Below are 14,702 nucleotides of genomic sequence, written 5' to 3' on the forward strand. Positions count from 1 at the left end.
TAGGGAAACTACCAGAGGAAGGATTGGCCGGTCACTACCGGAGGTTCGTTCAAGTTTGTAAAGATAGTAGCCCCTTAACGCGGCTTACTCGTAAGACTGAGAAGTTTGAATGGACAAAAAAATACGAGAAAAGCTTTTAACAACTGAAGCAAAGGTTGGTGACGGCCCCTATGTTGACATTGTCGTATGGAAAAAGGAGATTTTATGATTTGTATTGACACTTCGCATAAGGAATTAGGGTGCTTCTTATACAGACAACAAGGTAATCGCGTACGCGTCAAGACAATTAAGGGAATTTAAAATTCGATATCCCCACCCATGAGCTTAGGGCTCATGGCAATAGTTTTGCCCTAAAGATTTGAGGCACTACTTGTATAGAGAGAAGTGCGAGATTCACAAACCATAGGAGCTCTAGTACATTTTTACGTAGAAAGAGTTCAACATACGCCCGAGGAGGCGGTTAGAGCTAATCAAGAATTATGATTGGGAGATTCTATCATTCGGGGAAAGCCCATGTGGTGGCTGATGCCCTTAGTAAAAAGGAGAGACTCAAGATGATCATGTCTTTGAGAGAGTTTATAAGAGATTTTGAGAAAATGGAAATAGAAGTGAAGGTAACCGGAGCCGGTACCGAAAAGATGTTTGAGATTGCAATACAGTCCGAATTATCGGAAGAGAATATATTGTGCCAGAAAAAGTGATGAATGAAGGCAGAGAGCTAACAATTAGATAAAAGATTAATACCGAGAAAGATGATAAGGGAATAATGAGGTATTCCTACAGAATTTGGGTTCCAAATGTTCAAGAGCTTAAAGATGAGATCTTAGATGAAAGCTAGTTTGAGGAATAAGATTTAGGGCAAACCCTGAATGTGATAGTCAGGGAGGACTGCCATCAAGATAGAAGGAAACCCATAACATAATGAAGTGGAAAATGAGGATTTTAACGTATAAGATAACCCCAAGTATGGGAGAAGGATGAAACATTTCATACTAAGGAAACAGAAAGACGAGTAAGGAAGGGAGACCCGAGACGGTACTCCTATACGGCAATTCATGGACCTGTCTAAAAAGAACTTAGACTACTATCCCCAACCACCACCTTGAGGAAACAATGCGGTGACAAATTCTTTCAGGGCCTTTAAGTCGCTAAGCCCTTAGAGTTCCAAGGAACAAGCTGAACCAGTCGAGGCAAGAACCTCGCTAAAGGAAATATAGGAATCATTTGAGATTCTAAATGATGGACGAATCACAAAAGACTGTTTTGTCACTTACCCTCCTAAGAGAGAGGCCACCCGCTGGTGAAAGACCAAAAAAGGCACGGAGCCAGAGGTTAGAATAAACTGATTAAAGTTCAGTCAATTATTTTCGGGAAAGTAATTCCCAAGGTTATGGAGATAGTGTAAAAGCTTTAGAGTCAGAACAAAGGCGGACGAGTATGATGAAATATGAAGCTAAGTTGTAAAAGTTGTCAAGATTCGTTCTGATGACAAGAATCCCAGAACGATGTGATGCTTGAAGTCAATGATTAGTGGGTTCATGAATTAATGATAAGAGAAAGAAAAATAAAAAGAAACTGAAGTGGAAAGGAATATAAAGGCAATAGAGTTTGAGGAATGATAAGGGAGTTGGGTATGAGGAAACCCTAAAGACTCGTAGCAATAGAAATAGAAAAGTATGTAATCGTCAGGATGAGGGTGATTCACCATGAGTTAAAGTTGATGATTGAAGGAACAAGAGATACATATATTTTATCCCCTGTAAGTTGGGAGGATTCGAGGAAACCTTGAGATAGTTCGAAGGATAAATAATGAGATGCGGATAGGCTGAGGAGACAAGGAAGTAAGAAATTAGGAAAATTGGATGAAGGAAGTGACCTTCAAGAATGTGAAGTGTAAGACCGGTGGCTTGATACCCAGAAAGGGAGACGCCAGGTATGAAAGATATCCCAACATTGAGATGACTGTTGAGATAAACAACAAAAGTAAATAAGGAATTATTAAGAAGAAGTTCACGTTGAACACGACCTAATATCTTCCATGAACATCCTTGTTATCGTTACCAGATTAGGCAAGAAAAGCGGATAACCATTGTTATCTTTTGGAGGCCATTTTGATTAACCTCATTTTGTATGCAGATGTTATTGTGAAATTAGGCATATACTATCGAGGTGGGAATGATTGAATAAGACACCCTTATCAGGGATATATGACTTGATTTATCCATGGAAGGATGCATGTACCTTTTTAAGGTGAAATTAAGGATTAAACATCGGTAACTTAAAACGAATCCTAGGGGAATGCATACAGGTTGGCATTTCACCCTTAATAGGGATAGTATGAGTTTTGACAGTATGAATTGGAAAGGATTAAGGTAATCACAACCTTTAAGGATCAGTGGAGAAATTTTTCAGAAGTATATAGACAATGATTCTGGTATTAGTAAGCGGTATTTTGATATGCCATGTATCTAAGGAATACAGGAGGAACGATTCAAGGATAACCCTAGAGGTTTTACAAGGAGAAAGGTAATATTCAAAATTCTCAAGAATAAAAATGTTGATAAAGGAAATATGACATAATTATAATGATGCCAAGTGGGGCACGTGTTAAACCACGAGAAAGTAGGGATCGAACCAGTAAAGGTCGAAATTGTTCAGGGCAATTAGGACCTAAGATAAAAGATGTTCTAAGTATGATTGAGAGTCAGTCGTGACAGTGATTAACCTCTAAAGACTGAGGCAATAACTTATGGAAAAATGGTGATATTTTTTTTTACTCATCAGATATTAAAGAAAAGCATTTTCACATAAGCAGTGATTGAAATGAGGTAGAAAATTTATTTGGAGGTGGTTAAAATGACATTGATTGTAAGGAAATTTAACTATCAGGAAAGGCCAAAGAGGTGGCCGACACTTTAAGTGTAAGAGGACAATTACAGGCGCTCGTGCCAGAGGAATACAGTAATAATGGTTGAAGCCGTAAAGGTTGTATTATGGTTTGAAAGATTGACATTCCTTCTGATGACTGTGCAATACCCAACCGTAATAGTAGTTGGTAAAGGTTTAATTCGTGTAATCGCCATGAGCGGGCTATCTATCTCAGAAGGTACTATCTTGAGATGAGCCAGGACCATGTTTCAAAAAGGACTAGACGAGCCTTTGAGTTAAGTCTTCTATTGAAGGCATATGATTAAGAATGGTATTAACCTGCTATCGTTGCTTTGATTGAAACTCTTCTGCAGTTTTATCTGCTTCATGTCATGATAGTACGTCAGGATCAGGAGTGTTCTTCATGAATCAGGAATGGTGATTATGTTACCTCCTTAGAAGGATTTGATACGACATATATGGACTCCGTATGGTTACATATTAAGATTTCATGGAAAATGAATGACGACAGTAGGTCAGTAGTGGACCATAGTAATGCAGCAATAATTCTGCGAGTAATGAGCTGGTTACAACCATGAGAGTTGTATTGGAATGGATGTTGAGATTGGGTACCACTAATCGGGTCGTGGTAGTGTATAGGTTATCATTGATAGACTAATTAAGTAGAGTATCTACCTATTGAATATTTATTCCCTCTTATGAAAGAGAGTCGTATTACTATATGAGGAAGGTTGCGGTACAAGCATAGAATTCTAGTAACGATGATGTCTAGAATAAGATCCCAAATTCGATTTTCGATATCGAGGGAGTTTCAAAGGTGATTGTGTATAAGCTCGAGGAAGAGCCTGGGTCCATAGAATGATGGACGGAATAGCGAAAATATTTAGGCATGTGAAATACGATGCTATAACACTTGATGTTGATATAAATATATATGTTTTGTTCTCCTATGACAGACCTCTATAGTTCAGAGGTAGATTCCAAGCCAGATATTTTATGGCAATAAAATTTTTACGAATACACAATTCTCTTCAGTTCATTCTTTTCTCTTCTTCTCATTTCATGTAAGCTGAGAAGAACAACCCTTCTAGAAGGGGAGGTATTTCCGAATGACTATCTATCTGTGTGATAGAAGCCTAGTAGGATACCATCTATTGTTTAATTGCTTGTCAAGTACTAAAGGCTGGCCACCTTCTATACTAACTATGCAATATAACAAGTGTTCATGATCATAGTGATCTCTCAATAAATTCTTTTACTTCTATATAAAGGACTAAGCTTTCGAAGATAGAAGCAGCTGAAAAAGGAGTAGTAAAGTTGTGGTGGTATGCAGAATGGAAACACATTCGTGATACTAAGGTTGACGAGGTTATTAAAAGGTTATAGAACGCTAACGAGCAAAAGTATAACCAGTATAATAATAGGAACGGAAGGTAGTAGCGATTACGAACTGGAAAAGAATGGGTATTGAGAAGCAAAAGCTCTAATGCTAAAAGCTATAATGAGAGTCTGTGCAATAGACTTGAAAGAAATTGGAATGATCACTTAACACAGATTGAGTTTTCTTACGACAATAGATCTTATGTCATTATCGAGTTATCGCCTTATGAGATCCTTGAGGGAAGACAATGTCGATCTCCCTTATGTTAGGATGAAGTTGTAGAGCGCAAGATGCTCGGACCAGCAGTGGTCCAAAGGACCAAGGATATGATAGATCTAATCAGAGGACGGCTGGTAGTAGCCCAAGATGGACATGATAAGTATGTTGATTTGACACGAAAGGACAAAGAGTATGAAATAGGGGACCTAGTGCGGTTATAGGTATTCCCTCGGAAAGGATTGATGAGATTCGGAAAGAAAGGAAAGCTAAGTCCACAATGTGTCGGACCCTTGGATATACTAAAACATATTGGGAAGATAGCATACGAGCTAGCCCTACCCCCGAACCTGTAGCAAGTTCATAACGTGTTTCACGTATCAATGTTAAGAAAGTGTAATTCGGATGCCAGATAAATAGGGGCATATGAGCACATAGACATGCAACCCGACGTAACCTATATGGAGCAACCAGGAAGGGTTATAGAGTGAAAAGGAACAAGTGCTTAGGAGAAGGGTTATTAAACTAGGCAGAGTTTGGTGGTAGGACCACAATGTGGGAAAATTTACTCGAAAGTTAGAAAGTGCAATGCTAAGAGAGTATCCCTATTCATTTTCTATCTGATTCCGGGACGGAATCCTTTTAAGGAGGGGAGACTGTAATAACCCCAAAATTTTGAACTTTTTGTAACCCTTATGAATAGTGTTTTAGCTGAATGAGAAAACTTTTCATGCCACACTATGTAGGGGTTCTGTTATGGATATTCTGAGATTTTATTAGTACTCTATATGGTATATAAGTGTATGTAAAGATCGTCATCAGAATCCAATTCCGAACACTTTGATTTTTCCCGGAAATCCACTAGATACGGAAAGAATTAAGTATAAGGTAACAGGATAAAAAGGATTTAAATTAAAGGATTATAAGAGAGGATCATAAAAGGATTATAATGTATTGAGAAAGGTTAAGGAAACCCAAGTAATAAGATCCCGGGTATGATCCCTCAAACGATAAACGAAAATGAAAGTTAAGCGAACCGTATAACAGATCAGCGGTCATTAGGCAAACAATTAGAAAGTTAATCAAAGAGATTAGAGGGGATGATGTCATCCAACCAATGAGAAGAGGACAAAGAGGGGAGGATGACATCACATGATGATATAAGCATGATATAGGGAGGAAGGAGATGTGGTTGGTTTATAACCACACAAAGTCAAGGTTAGAAAGGTAATTACCCAAAAATAAATCAAAAACAACCAACCAAAGAATCAAATCAAAGTAAAAACACAAAAATCTCTCTTTCTTCCAAGCTTGCTCTCGGCTTTTCTTCTTTTTCAAAGAAGAAATTTCCAAAAATCAAGTTCCAAGCATTGTTAAATCACAAGGTAATTATCTAAGGTTCCTTGTACATAGATATGGATATCCTATAAGTTTAAGCTCCTAATTCCTTCACAATCTCTTCCAATAAATCAAGGAAGAAGATGGTGAATAGTAACCTTCAAGAAATAACTTTAGTTTTCTTGAATTTTTATGAAAGTTTAAGATTATACAAGCAAGGATCAAGGTTCTTTAGGCATTCAAAGCTCTTGTGTTGTGTTAAGAAGCTTCAAGGAAGGTATAATCTCTTAACCAAGCTTTGTTATTGAATGTTAAGAGCATAATATGAGTATTCTAGTTCATGAGAGGCTTGATGGTTGTGTATGTAGAGATTAGTTGGTTTTGGGATGTTTTTGGAGTTATAAATCTTGGTTGTTGATTAATGAACTTAAGTGTAGTTTAAATTCATGATAAAGAATAGTATAAATTGTTAATGTTGAGTTGTTGGGGCTGTTATGATAAAGTATGGATGGATTTTTTATTGGGTTGTGATTGTGGATTGATTGTGATATGATTTGGAGTGGTTTAAAATTGGGTAATCGCGTAAATATAGCCGTCGTAATGCCCGATTTACCGTAGACTGTTTTTGTTTCTTAACATCAGAACCCTTGAAATCACTGCTAGGTTTTGACCATTGCCATGTTTAGATAGTTCATGTTACGAGCTTCATTTTGATATGTGGTTCGTTGGATTCCGATGAACGGTTTAGGAGAAACGGCTGTTTTAAGTAACGACGTTTCGCGAACGAACCCTTACCCCTCGCCTTACTTTGAAACATAGGTTAAAGACCTTAAAGGACTAATTGAAGTATGAAACATTTATGCAAGGTGTAATAGGCAGTTTGTAAGACACTCGCGAAGGAATCGCCTTAAAACTCGTAATGGTTAAATTATTAAAAATGGTGGAGCCGAGGGTACTCGAGTGACTTAAGAGAATCAGTAAGCGCAAAACGAGCGTTAGAGTCTGAGTTGGTTAGAGTATAGATTTACAAGTGACTTTGGTTTAATTCCAACTTACTTGTTGCTTATAGGTTACCAGACTCGTCCCGAGCCATTCGTAGCCCCCAGTCGCTCAGGCAAGTTTTCTACCCGTTATACTGTTGTTGTGATGTATATGTGTATATGCATGATCTTGCGATAAATGCATATTTGTTATTAGCAAGTTCTTGCGATATATTGTAGCATGTGATATGGTATATATGTATGCCTGTTTCATATTCTTGGATTATATATCTGTTGGTTAAAATGCTTACAGTTGCATAATACCTATGCTAGAGATAAGCGGTATTGAGTTTACCCTTAGTATAGGGGATCAAAAGGTGAACATATTTCTAAACCGGGAGTCGATGTTCCCGAGTATAATATATATATTTTTATATATATATGGTTATAGTTTTCAAAACTATTAATCGAATAAGGTTTATTCGATAACTTTAACTTTATTTTATTATTGAATATTATTTCAAATATTCATCCGAGGACTTATGACTCCTTTATTTTATTATTGAATATTATTTCAAATATTCATCCGAGGACTTATGACTCCTTTATTTTATTATTGAATATTATTTCGAATATTCATTCGAGGGCTTATGACTCAGTTATATTATTAATGATTATTAATTGAATATTCATTTGAGGATGTATGACTCCGTTATTTTATTTAATGAATATTATTTATAATATTCATTCGAGGTATTATGACTCCGCTTGTTATTTAATAATATTCTTTATTTTATTAAAGAATAATGTTTCGATAATCAAACTTATTTTCGATTATTCAAATAAAGATAGTACTTTCGTATAAGTATATCTTTGGTTATTTAATACTCATTTCAAGTATAAGTCTTACAACTTCTACTTCAATTATTTGTATAAAGATTATTCTTTATGGGAATATTATTTAAATAATAATATTCAAATATTTTCTAATATATCGGGACTGATTTACTTTATTAAATCAGCATTACTCCAAACACTCTTTAAAGTGTTTTCGAGTCTTCAAAATGATTTTTAAAAGTTAGAGCGGATCCCAAAACTCATTTTTATATTTAAGATCTTCCTTTTAAAGGGGATTTAAATACTCGTTCAAAACCTGAGGGATCCGGCTCAGTGGTGTATTTTACATTCGCAACGAGGTTGCTGTTTTGAGAAAACATCTTGATTACTTGCCCATCGTTCGGGAAGTAAGTTCATCTATTTGAGTCGGCATAAGCAACATGGGCTCAGTGGGCGTCCATGAAAGTGTAAGTGGCTCAGTGGGAGTCCATCAAATGCGTAAGTGGCTGAGTGGCAGTCCAGCATAAGGTCCTATTGCGGCCAGGGTGATGACCAGTGGGGAATTCGTCCATCTACTAGTAGAAAAGGTTACTTATTGGTATCTTTGCCTGATCAGCAAGATATCAGGTTTATGCCAAAATTCTTTCCTTTCCAAATTTATTGGATATTGCAATTCTTTTCATACTTTGCATGATAGAGGTTTCAGGAAACGTATGTATATATATAGGTGTATATATATATCGGGACTTAATGAAGTATATCATAACTTCATTTCCTTCAAAATATTTCAAAGATTGAATCTATTCAAGTCTTATCTTGTAGTCTCATCAGTGTGATGAACTTTTGAAACTAATTATAACTTGAACGGTGGTAGTTCAAGTAGTATTTGGAAAAGATATAAGTATATTGGAGTATCTTGTAACTTCATCTTTTAGACTTATATCTAGTAAATGATTATCTTATGCATGACAAAGATTTTCAGAAAAATGTTGAGACAAGGTTAGATATATGAGATCACCTTGCAACGATATTTTTATACAGTTATACATTGGAACTCTGTGTGTATTATGCATGGAAGAGGACTTCCCATATTTTGAAAAGTATATGTGTATATATATACTGAATATTTTGCGACTTCATCGCATTAAGATATCAACTTGGTTCATTTCTTTTGACCAAGACTTTCATGAGTACTATGAGAAGGCTCATATATTGTTAATCATTATACATATTATTTTGGTGGGCTTGCTGCTCACCCTTGCTTCTTCTTTCATCACACAACATCAGATAGATAATATGAACAGGACCAAGCTCCCAATCCGCAAGCGGATAGGAAACATTCCGCAGCTTTCTGGAAGCGTTGAGGCCGCTGTAGCTGAGGTAGAAATTACCAATAGGCTAAGTTTTCAACTAATAATGTACCAGACTTATGTATATTATGAATTGTAATAATGGCAAAGAAATGTAAATTTATTCAGAAACCTGTTTAAGGTGCATTGGCATATAATTGTGGAATAAAATGACTTGTGATTATTTTTGGATATTCATCTCTGAGACTATAACTTGTGGTGTGTGTGTTTATTATGGGGTCATAGTACAGAGTAGTTGATTGTTTATTAAGATTGGGTGTTATTAAGGGAAATGGAACTCGTGACAACCCGGATCCCCGACCCCGGATTTGGGGGTGTTACAGAAGACTTATAGAAGATAATATCTGATTGATATATTTTAGTTGAAAGAATTATAATCCATATCAATTAGAAGATATCTTGTAACTGTGTACTATATAAACACAGCTTAGGGTTTACACTATATGTGTTATCATTCACGAGAAAGATTATACATTGTAACCTAACAGCTCTTAGTGATATTGTTCATTACTGAGAGAGTAGTTTAACCTACTTTATAACAGAGCTTATTATATTAAATAATCTTGATTAATGTTACATACTTGTGTTCTAAATCGATTTGATTGTATAAACACTATATTTAACCCCCTTCTATAGTGTTGTGCGACCTAACATCTTTTGAAATTCTTTTGACAAGGGCTTCTCAGTGTAAATGAGTTACAACTTCCATCAGAATTTATGCTGTTATCATAATATTTCTCCAGTAATTAGAGAATGTGAAAAGTCACCAAGAAAAATTAATTTGCTTTTCTAATGCATATAACTTAATACCAGCAATGCACTTGGATCTTCCCTTTACATAAATTACTCTAGATCTCAAAGGAGTACCTGATTTCAATTTTCTTTTCTTTTATTTTCTTCAGATAAGTGAGGCTTATCAAGCATATAGTTCATCCTTAAGATTTACTAACATCATAATTTGACAGATAAGAAGCAATAATCTAGTTTGTGACTTAGTAATAAGATACATGAAGTAAATTTGACTAAGATCAAAATCAGAATTTGCTTGTGTTATTGATTTTCACACAAATAACTAATTCAAACATGGGATACATAGTTTGTTAAAGACTACTAAGTCAGCATCTAACATAATAATCCCTATTGGATTGAATAGTCACAGAACATTCAAAACACTTTCAGAGTTTATAGAATCACATCTAGATAATAGGCAGTGTTTAATATGTTACAATTTAAGTACAGATTACATTGAGATAAGAAAATCTGTAAACACTGATCATAAAGTCTGATGTATGAGAACAAAAACTAAACAGATTTTGAGAAAGAACCTGAAACCATTCCAAGTTCATTTACCAGTCTTGTAAAAGTAGCTTCACATAGTGGTTCTGTGAAGATATCTGCTAGTTATTGATCTGTTGGAACAAAATGCAATTCTACTGTACCTTCCATCACATGTTCCCTTATGAAATGGTACCTAATGCTGATGTACTTTGTCATTGAGTGTTGAACTGGATTTCCTGTCATAGCAATAGCACTTTGATTATCACAGTAAATGGGTATTTTAGAAAATTCTAACCCATAGTCCAGTAACTGATTCTTCATCCACAGAATATGTGCACAATAGCTTCCTGCAGCAATATATTCTGCTTCTGTAGTTGATTTGAAAATTGATTTATGTTTCTTGCTAAACCAAGAAACCAATCTGGCTCCAAGAAATTGGCAGCTTCTACTAGTGCTTTTCCTGTCTATTTTGCATCCTGCAAAATTTGCATCTGAGTAACCTATTAGCTTAAAATCTGATTCCCTAGGATACCACAATCCTAGATCAGCTATACCCTTGAGGTACTTGAAAATTCTTTTCACAGCTATTAGATGAGGTTCTTTGGATCAGCCTGAAATCTTGCACAAAGACAGGTATCGTACATGATATCCGGTCTACTTGCAGTTAAATAGAGTAAAGAGCCAATCATACCTCTGTAGTTAGTAATATCTACTGATGCTCCAGTATCTTTATCTAACTTGGTGGCAGTGACCATGGGAGTTGATGCATGTAGAACTGTCTTGCATTCCAAATTTCTTGTGTAGATTTCTGGTGTATTTGATTGACTGATAAAAGTACCTTCTTCAGTTTGTTTGACTTGAAGTCCCAGAAAATAACTCAACTCTCCCATCATACTCATTTGATATCTTGACTGCATTAACTTGGAAAATCTTTCACAAAGTTTTATATTTGTAGAGCCAAAGATTATATCATCAACATATATCTGTACCAAAAGTAAGTCCTTTCCATGGTTGAGGTAGAATAAAGTCTTGTCAATTGTGCCTCTGTGAAATCCACTTTCCAGAAGGAATTGAGCCAGAGTCTCATACCATGCTCTAGGAGCTTGCTTAAGGCCATAACGTGCTTTGTCAAGCCTGTAGACATGATTAGGAAATTTTGGATCTACAAAGCCTGGAGGTTGTTCAACATATACCTCTTCTTCCAATTCTCCATTGAGAAAAGCACTTTTCACATCCATTTGAAAGACTTTAAACTTCGTGTGAGCAACATAAGATAAAAAAATTCTTATGGCTTCCAATCTAGCAACTGGAGCAAATGTTTCATCATAGTCAATACCCTCCTGTTGAGAATATCCTTTAGCAACCAGCCTTGCTTTGTTTCTTATAATTATGCCACCACTGTCAGTTTTATTTCTGAACACCCATTTTGTACCAATAATTGATCTGTCCTTTGGTTATGGTACTAGGGTCTAGACTTTATTTCTTTCAAATTCATTTAACTCTTCCTGCATTGCTTGCACCCAATCAGCATCTTGAAGAGCTTCTTCCACTTTCTTTGGTTCAGTCTGAGATAAAAAGGTGAAATTGATCAAATGAAAAGGGACATTTCTGAAAGGTTGGATTCTAAACTTCCAAAAGCTACAATGCTTGATATTAAGAGACAACTCAGGAAGAATTCTGATCTTGCCACAAAGATAGATTCCTTGGATACCAGAATGACTGCAATGGAAGCTTCTTTAGCAGCTATACATCTACATCAAGCTCAGCAAACTCAACTGCTACAACAACTAGTGGCTGCACAATCTTAATCCTCCACTCTACTTGATGATAACAAAAAGGGGGAGAAAATCTCAAGTAAGGGTGAGGGGGATAAAGGCTCTAGTAAGGGGGAGCTTCAGCTAAACATACAAGTCAGCAAAGTGATTGTGCCAATAATTGCTTTCACAAAGCCACCAGTGTTGGATAGCATTGATCTAATCCAAAGAGCAGCTGAAAAGCTTGAGTCAAAATCAAATCCTAAGATGTTTGATGTTACAGCTTTAGAGAAGGAAATAAAAGAAAAAATGGAGAAAGATAGATGCAGATATTCAACAAAAGTTTGGCCCAATTCAGAAGCCAGACAAAGTCTTCAGTCATCACTCTCAAGTCATGAAAATCTTTGTGAATGACATAAGTATGAACTATCTAGAAAGGGGTCAAACTTCCTGGCATCAAATCTCCAAAGAAGGATCTCATTATGAAGGACAAAAGGAACTACTCTAAGTTTTCAGACAAGAATCCAATGGATATAGTGTTTGAAACACCTAGGCCAGATGAGAAGAAGTTGTTGGCTAGGTCTATTACATTCTATAAGGATCCAACTGATTCAGTGCTTAAAAGGAGAATTGCTAAAATTTACAGAAATGGTAAGGAGATTTGTGTGGTGGTTGGACACCCACTGTTTGTGGAAGCTAAGAAGGAAGAGAAAGAAAGAATCAGGCTAGAAAAGAAGCAAGCTGCCTTGGATGCTAAGAAGCACAAACAAAAGAAGGAGCAAGCTGCTATCTTGGGCAAGCTTCAAGCTATAAAAACCACAACAGAAACCTCTGCACAACCATCTGTAATTGCTGAATCTCAAGATCTAAAGGTGCAAGCTGAACCACAACAGAAAAGAACTTTTAGTTACAAGGAAAGGGCCAAAAGGAAAATTGAATTTAATGATGAGGAAAAGGAAGACCAAGTTCTCAAAAAGTCTACAACTACAACTCAGACATCAAAACCCTTAGTGGTATTTGAAGAATTCAAGGTGGTAGTTCCAACAAGGAATATACATGGTGAGCCCATTATTCCAAAGGATGAACCAGTGGACTGAGATAGTCTACCAATTCCTGAGCTGAACTATCCCATCTTCAAGACAAAGAAGACAAAGATAAGAGCTAGCAAGAAAGTGAATCCAGTAATTCTCAAATCCAAGACACCAATCAAAGCCAAATCTACAGTTAACAAGGGAGACATGTTGTACATCTGTGACATCAAGGAGTTTTCTGACATAAACCTTACTTAGATGAATTGGAAGAAGTTAGAGGAATTGATGCTCACAGACATCTCCCTGAAAGGCTGGTGTTCAAATACAAGGGAGGAAGAGAGATCATATGGCCACTTCACATGATTCTTCTAGAAAGCCAATATGTGCTAATAAAAGTGTACTCTTCATTCAAAAAGAACTTTGGATACAATATGATAGCAAGAAGATTAGTTCTAAAGAAGATTGAGGAGCTGAGGAGTAATAGAGCCAAATATGCACTACCAAAGACTCTGTCAATTCCCTTCACAGGAAAGAGAGTGCATTTGAGGCCCTATTGGCTGATGGAATTCAGGGATGAAAAAGGAGTTAGAAGATTCTTCAGATTGGAGGACCAATTGAGTATCTCTAGCAATGAGACTCTTTTGGAAATGCAATGAAATGCTAGATCTCTCAGAAGCTGAATGAACTTGAATTCCACAGACAACTCCAGAATCAAATTGAAGAAAACAACAGAAGGCTTGGGAAGAAAATCTAGACAATCAAGAAAATAAATTCATCTGCTCAGACTAGAGGAGCACCTTGATAACAATTGTGAGCAATTTCTTTGTGTACTTTGCATTGTTCCATTTTCAGCAATTTATAGCACTTATCAGTTTTATCTACTATTTTTATATCTGTATCTTTAGGATGTTTTGTTTTCATCAAGTTTCTCTTAATTTATGGCTACAATTCCAGTAGACATAAATTGGGGGAGATTGTTAGGAATATGTTGTGTACTTGATGATAAGCTAAATAAAATACCTTAGTAGATTTAAATTCAGTAAATTTTGTAGCACCCGACGGATGATTAATTATAGTCCTGACAGATGGTTCAATATAGTCCCGACGGATGACTAATTGATATCCACCGGGTGAGTAGCATATGTAACAATAAGTACTGTAGCACATTTCTGCAAACAACTTTGTATAGATTCTGTAGTAGCTTATGAATCATGTAGACTGCTAGTAGATGTGCAGAATAGTTGATTAAATGTAAAAATAAGATGTCTTGTAATTCTGAATAAATGAAATGGAGTCAAGTGATAAATAGCTACCCGACGGATGATCAACAAAGCTACCCTGAAGGATGATCAACAAGGCTACCCGACGGATAACAAGCATATATCCGACGGAATGATCAATTCAAATATCTGTTGACAATGACAACACAGTCACATACGTCGAGTGTTTGTAAAAGGAATAAATGTGGCAGCCTGTTTTACAGGGTTTTGAGAACAAGGAAGCATTACCATTTCCATGCTATTATGAAGATTTTCAAAGATGTTGGAATAGAGTAGTGAAGTAGTATGGAGTTAGACTTGATAGGTTTTTTTTATTATCTTGTCTTATTACTATGTAAACTTGGTGAT

The sequence above is a fragment of the Apium graveolens genome, chromosome 3 (genome assembly GCF_009905375.1).
Source record: "Apium graveolens cultivar Ventura chromosome 3, ASM990537v1, whole genome shotgun sequence".
In the NCBI taxonomy this organism is placed as follows: Eukaryota; Viridiplantae; Streptophyta; class Magnoliopsida; order Apiales; family Apiaceae; genus Apium; species Apium graveolens.